Source organism: Humulus lupulus, chromosome 6, assembly GCF_963169125.1.
Source record: "Humulus lupulus chromosome 6, drHumLupu1.1, whole genome shotgun sequence".
In the NCBI taxonomy this organism is placed as follows: Eukaryota; Viridiplantae; Streptophyta; class Magnoliopsida; order Rosales; family Cannabaceae; genus Humulus; species Humulus lupulus.
The window spans coordinates 149,009,146-149,016,266 of record NC_084798.1 but is presented as its reverse complement, the minus strand read 5'-3'; the positions used below and the strand labels follow the sequence as shown (position 1 = coordinate 149,016,266).

The 7,121-nt window shown below is 42.6% G+C and overlaps 1 non-coding gene across 1 annotated transcript; it reads left to right on the top strand.

Annotated features, from left to right (window-relative positions):
* Window positions 1-3,242: 3,242 nt before the first annotated feature.
* Window positions 3,243-3,349, top strand: LOC133787409 (small nucleolar RNA R71). The gene has a single exon (XR_009872433.1). It is a non-coding gene; the product is annotated as a small nucleolar RNA R71 (small nucleolar RNA).
* The last annotated feature ends 3,772 nt before the right edge of the window (window positions 3,350-7,121 follow it).

Sequence of the window (7,121 nt, the reverse complement as noted above, 5' to 3'; positions counted from 1 at the left end):
GCTTGGTTTTGGTAGAAAAATGGAGGATTTTTCTTGGCTAGAGGGGTCGGGCCGCGGCATTGTTCTTGCTGAGCCGCGACCCTCTAGAACTTTGGGTGGCCTGAAAGTGGAGGCACGCCGCGACAACCTACAGGTAGGGTCGCAGCGCGTGTGGGAAAAAAAATGAGGCAAGGCCTCTGGTTGAGCTGGGGGCCGCAGAATGGGTTCTTGGGGCCACGATGCTTAGTGTCTTTTTAGACTTTAAGGATGTTTTAGGCTTGAGAATCCAAAATTTATGGCTTGGGATGGATTTTATCACCCGGATTGATAGAATTCAAGGCTTGGGAGATTAGAATTATGATTCAAAGATATTTAATGGATGAATATTGTTGAAGGGTTGCGGCTAGGGTTTCAGCGAGGCTTGGACTAGGGGATTGTGCTCGGGACATCGGTGCTTGGAAAGCTCAGGACACAGGTATGAAAACATGCACCCGTTTATGTGGATAGGATGGGACTAAGGGTTCCCTATATTTGTATGCACTGTTATATGATTGTGATAAACTATATGAATATTTTGGGACTAAGAGCTCCCTATAACTGTATGAATATCATTGGTGGTATTATGCCATGGGGACATGTGATAAACGACCTAAGAGTGGTGGAATCAATACTTGCACATCGGGTGCGGCTCAGCCACTGGTAGCTGAGGACAGCTTAATAATCACTGAGCTCCATTTAAGTGGGCTAGGGTCAGTGGGGTGAACACTGGGCTTGGCCTAAACGATCCAAAGACAGTGGATTAAATAAAGGGTGCGGCCTACGGGCGTCGACCCTAGTTATCACTTAACATGTATACTATTTCTCAATTGATGTACATGATATACTGAATATCTGGAAACTAGATTTTTGGTTATTGACTGATATTCTGTATTGAATGAAAGCTATGGCTTGTTGGGTATTGACTGATGTCTTGTAAATCATTTGGTTATGCTCTGTGGACTACTTAGTTATTGATATTTAATGTGCTATGATATTATGTTTTCTTGTTGGGCCTCGGCTCATGGGTGGTACGTGGTGCAGGTAAAGGCAAGGTTAAGAGAACTTGACCATGGGTTGGAGAGCTCTGGGGGCGAGGTGTACATTGTCAGCTGCTCGGCCGCCACGGTCGAGGGTTTGTACAGGGACGGAGACCTAAAATATGTATTTTTCCATTAGAGTGACTTTGAATGTTTATAACATTTGGAAACCCTGATTTGGGATCCCATGTATCAAATATTTGTTTTAATGAAAATTATTCGCTTATAACCAAAATCTTTTAGACCTAACTTGTTTATGTCTTTAGACTCACGTTTTTTTATTTAAATGACTTGATTTGCAAGTCTCGCACTGTTCTAAACACATAGTGTAACGGTCTTGGTTACCCAAGGCGTTACAACTTGGTATCCGAGCGTCCTAGGGTTAAGGGTTCCTGAAGATAGGCTGGACATGTACACTCGCCGCTAAAGATAATCTCGACTCTGGGTTCTGTAATTGAATATATGAGATTATATGCTTAAGTTCTTGGTTGAAATATGAATGTATTTTGTTGTATGATTATAGGGAGCATGTGATACTGATAGGGCCTGGCACTTGACTATTGTGTGATGAGATTGAGGCGTGGTGATCAGCATTGCTATCGCATGTGAATGAATATTTGGACAATAGTTTGTAAACTGATTGTATGTGGTGAACTGCCTGAATTGAACTTATATGTTATACTTGTTTATTGGCTTGTAGGAAGAGTGTACTTGGTTGTAATAAAATTTGGCAGATAAATTTATGGTACTGTGGACCCGTGTTTAATATGCTTTATGTATGCATGATTATTGTGGTTTTTTGGACCGAGTTGTGGATTGGTTCGGAGTGTGAACCTTAGGGCTGAGGAGTTTAGTCAGCGAAGGCGGGTGAATTCAAATTGTTTGTGCCCAGAATGGTTAAGTGGACTTGGCGTTGTATTATAGGGGGTTGCAGATGATAGTTGGGGTTGGAAACCTCCACCCGCCCCTGAAAGTCGCGGCATATGTTCGCTAGTATGTGATAGGCTGTGGGGTCTAATAGTTGAGATTAGATGGAAGAATAGCAGACTTCTCTGGGGAAAAAGATACTTTGTCTACTTTGACATTGAGGATACCAATGTTGGTTTAATATGAGGATATAGATAGACAAGAGTATTATATGGAAGGCTTAAAAGGCATTAACCTCTAGTTTTGAGGAAAGTTCGGATTCTCATAAGAATTGGTCAGTGGATAGACCAAGCTAATTCCATCCTTGGTTATATGAGGATAGCTGGTAGCTGAGGATAGCTTAATAATCACTGAGCTCGATTTAAGCGGGCCGGGGTCAGTGGGGTGAACACTAGGCTTTGCCTAAGTGAGCCAAAGACAGTGGATTAAATAGAGGGTGCGGCCTACGGGCGTTGCCCTAGTTATCACTTGACATGTATACTATTGCCAAATTGATGTACATGATATGTTGAATATCTGAAAACTAGATCATTGGTTTTTAACTGATATTCTGGATTGAATGAATGCTATGGCTTGCTGGGTATTGACTGATGCCTTGTAAACCATTTGGTTATGCTCTATGGACTACTTGGTTATTGATACTGAATGTGCTATGATATTATGTTTTCTTGTTGGGCCTCGGCTCACGGGTGCTACGTGGTGTAGGTAAAGGCAAGGGTAAGATGACTTGACCATGGGTTGGAGAGCTTTGGGGGCGAGGTGTACATTGTCAGCTGCTCGGTCGCCACGGTTGAGGGTTTGTACAGGGACGAAGACCTAAAATATGTATTTTTCCATTAGAGTGGCTTTGAATGTTTATAACATTTGGAAACCCTGTAAATGTGTCATTTAAACCCTGATTTGGGATCCCATGTATCAAACATTTATTTATTTGAACCTAACCTGTTTATGTCTTTAGACTCACATTTTTTATTTAAATGACTTGATTTGCAAGTCTCGCAATGTTTTAAACACATAGTGTAATGGTCTTGGTTACCCAGGGCGTTACATATAGCGTCCAATTCCATCATTCCAGTAACCTTCTTTTGTTGTCCCCTTTAAGTTGGCCACTGATAATTATTCATCATCATCTCTTCTAAGAGCTCATACGCCTCATCAACACTCTTACTCATAAAAGCTCCTCCCGTCGTAGCATATATAATTGTTCTAGTTGTTCCATTCAACCCATTGTAAAAATTATGCACCAACATCCACTTTTCTATACCATGATGTGGACACTGCCTCAACAACTCCTTAAATCGCTCCCAAGAATCATACAGTGACTCCCCTTCCATTTGATAAAAATTATTGATCTCTCCCCTTAGTTTTGTAGCCTTCACTGGAGGAAAGAACTTGGCAAGGAACTTCTGAGCTAACTCCTCCCATGTAGTGATAGAATGCTCTTGCAAGGATATCAACCAACTATTTGCCCTATCCCTTAGTGAAAATGGGAATAGCCTCAATCTTATAGCATCATCGCTCACCCCATTCATCTTGAACGTAGTACATAACTCCAGAAAATTAGCTATGTGTAAATTGGGGTCCTCCGTTGGCATACCTCCAAACTGAACAATTGATTGGACCATTTGAAGAATTGCTAGCTTAATCTCAAAATTATTTGCAGCAATGGTTGGAGTTCTGATGCATGAATGCACTCCTATAACAGTAGGAAGTACATAGTCTCTCAAAGTTCTTGGTCCTTGTTCCCTTGGAACCTCTGCAGCATTAGGAATTGCATCAACTACCGCAGCCCCTTGGCCATTATTAGCACCATTTCCCAAATTGTCAGCAATGGTAAACTCCAATCTTTTCTTCGCCTTTCGCTTCTGTCTGCGATTTTTTTCAATTTCCAAATCTATTGGTATAATCTCCTTTTGTCTATTTCTTCGCATATACGAATAACTTCTGAAACACAATAGAACCTTGATCCAAATAAAATGTTAAACAGAAATAAAATAAAATAAAACAACCAAATTAGAACAAATAACAAATAAGTCCCTGGCAATGGCCCAAAAACTTGATCATGAAAATATATATACGCAAGTGCACGCAATTGATTCAAGTAATATATGATAAGTAGAGTATCATTCCCCCGAAGACTGTTTCCCAAGTACCACTAATTGTTCTTTAAATTTCTATTTGGTGAATTAAGATTTAGATGAATAATTAAAATTAAAATGAATACTCTAAACTATGAACAGAATTTAAAGAACTGGAAGCAACACAATGTTTCAACTAATTAAAAATCAATAATAAAAAGCCTAGGAATTAATTTCATTAACTTTTCATTCTATTAATTTTACTAATAAGTTCTATATCTCTTCTTCCTATTCTAATAGCAGGTTAACATAATCAATTCCTATTCCTTTTCAAGATATAAGATCTAAGCCTATATTTTCGTACCCTTTATTGTGTTGTGCATGGCTGTTTATGCTAGCTTTTTAGGCTCTGAAACAGTGTTGTGTTCCTGGGTAAAAATATAGGAAAATTGGACGTTTGCCGATTGATGTTAGATATGGTAGAGCATACTTGCTTTGTAGGGGTTATGAATCGGTTTGATAGTCGAGATAATAGGTTTAGAATGTAAAATCGAAGTAAAAATTTGATTTTTAGGCTAGTTGAAAAACTGCGTTTTTCCCGCCCTTACTGGAGTTTGAAAAAGCTTTTTCAGAAAAAACTTTTTACTTTCACTTTTTGATCTATTTTTCAAACTGTTCGTATAAAAATTTCAATTTTTCGTTAGAATGTTGCTGGTCGTATAAAAGTTAGACTTTTATACACGAACAGCGTTATTCTAACCAACTTCTTAGGCACTTTCTCGTCACCTCCCCCTTTTTCTGTTCGCAGCTTTTAATGCCAGACTTGTGGGGAGGTGAGAGGCCGATAGACGACGACTTGCTTGTACAGCTGCTCAAGGGTGAAGAGCAGCCAACTCAGCGAATTCAAGAGATTCCCTTTTCGTGAATTTCTCCTCCAAGACCTCAACCAACTCCCGTCAGCATGGGTCATGCCAAGTCTACCGTCAAAAAGAAGAGAAACCCTTAAAATTCTCCAGCACCAGCCTGACTCTCAGGCTGGGGTTCCCTCGACCAGTGGTTGAGATAATAATGCTCCTGACCCTCGCATCCAAGTCAGAGTCCGTCCTCGGCATTCGGTTCTTCCTGATGTCGACTGGTATGTTGCCCCACTCAGTCATGTAACCCCTAGGATGCTAGCCAACTACTTCAGAAAATACGGCCTTTCTGGGCTAACCCTCAAACTCCCTACTGCGGATGAGCGAGCGAATTTTCCTGGAGGCGTTTTGAGCGCCTGGTCGAGATATCACATAGAGGCTGGGGCTACCCTTCCTCTTCATCCATTCTTCCAGGGGGTGGTGAACTATTTTGGAGTCGCCCCGTTTCAAATCACAGCAAACGGATATAGAATGCTTGCTGCACTCTATATCCTTTATAATCACAAAAAATGGCCTGAGCCTACCCCTCACGAGGTCAATTACCTTCTCAACCTTAAGTCCAACCCCCAACAGTCTGGTACAGGGTACTTTCACTTTTGTCACCAGGAGTCTAGCCGAACCTTTCTGAGTGACACAACCCACATTTCAAACGTGGGGAAATACATTCAGGAGTATTTCCTCACGACCGACATGGTCGCGAATAACCTGGCCTTCACTCGAGGAGGTAAAAGTCTTTTTCCACTAGTCGCTATTTTTATTTAGCATTTTTCCTTGCATTTTTTCGAAAACTTCTTGTGTTTTTCAGGCCCATGGTTACGACCAGACCTAACACCAGACATGGTGTTGAGGTCTGCCATGTTGGCCAGCATGACGGATGTTGAGAATAGCATCAAATCTTTGGTCACCGAGGCCAACTTGAGGCTAGTTAGCCTCCTGGCCCCTCACCAGGATGTGAGGGAATCCGCGGCTGGTAGTGCCACTGCCGAGGAAGAACTCGAGTAGCAACTGCCAGTGTCTCCTCCTCGACGGAGACCAACTGGGGTTACAATCAGGGAATCCATTGGCACCCCCCCAGTATAAAGGTCTTCTGACCCCAAGGAAAGGGAAAACAAAAGGCGACCGAGCTCGTCATAGACTTAGACGAGTCCTCTGTCGAAAATGGTACAGTTATTTCATTCCTAGATAGCTTGCCACTTATTTGACGGGGACGGCAATTTTACATATACTCCAAACCTAGGGCCAGAATTCTTCATGCCAGAGAGTCAGTGTATTACTAGTAGAGTCAATAGTATAGCGACCAGTAGTAATAGCTCGGGTATTGGAATTTACAATTTTTCTTCATTTCTTTTCTGATGCAACATAATTTGTCATCCATTTTTGGCTCACTATTCGCATGTTTACTTCTTTTGCAGAAATGGCCTCTACCAACGTCTTCGACATCTACAGCACTCAGGAGGAAGAAGAAGTCCCCCTGGTTCGCAAGAAGAAGTCGTCCAGGCAACATGCTGGGGAGTCCAGCCAAATGCCCTCGGCTAAGAGGAACCAAGCCTCGGGCCCTTTGGCAGACGGGCCTCCTGCCTAAGACACCGAACAGTATCCTCTCGAGCAGGAGGTTCCACTTCCAAACGCTCCATCTGCCAAAGCTCCATCACCCCCAGCCCTTACCGAACAAACACAACAGGCTCGGGGGGCTTCTCCTGGGACAAAACTATCACACCATGCCCTGAGGTCTACCAAGGACCGCCTGGCCAAAATCCTCAAACATGATCGCTACAAAGAGGCCATGGCAGGGACAGAGGAAATGGGGGTCGATTAGATCATCAACAGGGCCCTAAACGAGACAGCCAGTGTAAGCATCTTACTTTTCTTTACTTATAATCTGATTTTTCTGAAGTTTGTCTAACATTTGTTTTTTGCGTAGGCCATGCTGACTTTAACGGCTGCCTGTCTGCGCTCGGGTGCCAGCATCGAGCAGTCCCGTGCTCGAGAGTTGAAGTTGATGGAGGAGCTTCAAGCCACGGAGGCAAGGCATGCAGGGGAGCTGGAAGTGGTGACCCAGCAGAAGGACTCTTTGGCCGCGGATCTGGTGGAGAAACAGGCCTCTCTGGAAAGTGCTAGAAAATAGAGAGAGGAGTACCAGGAGGCCA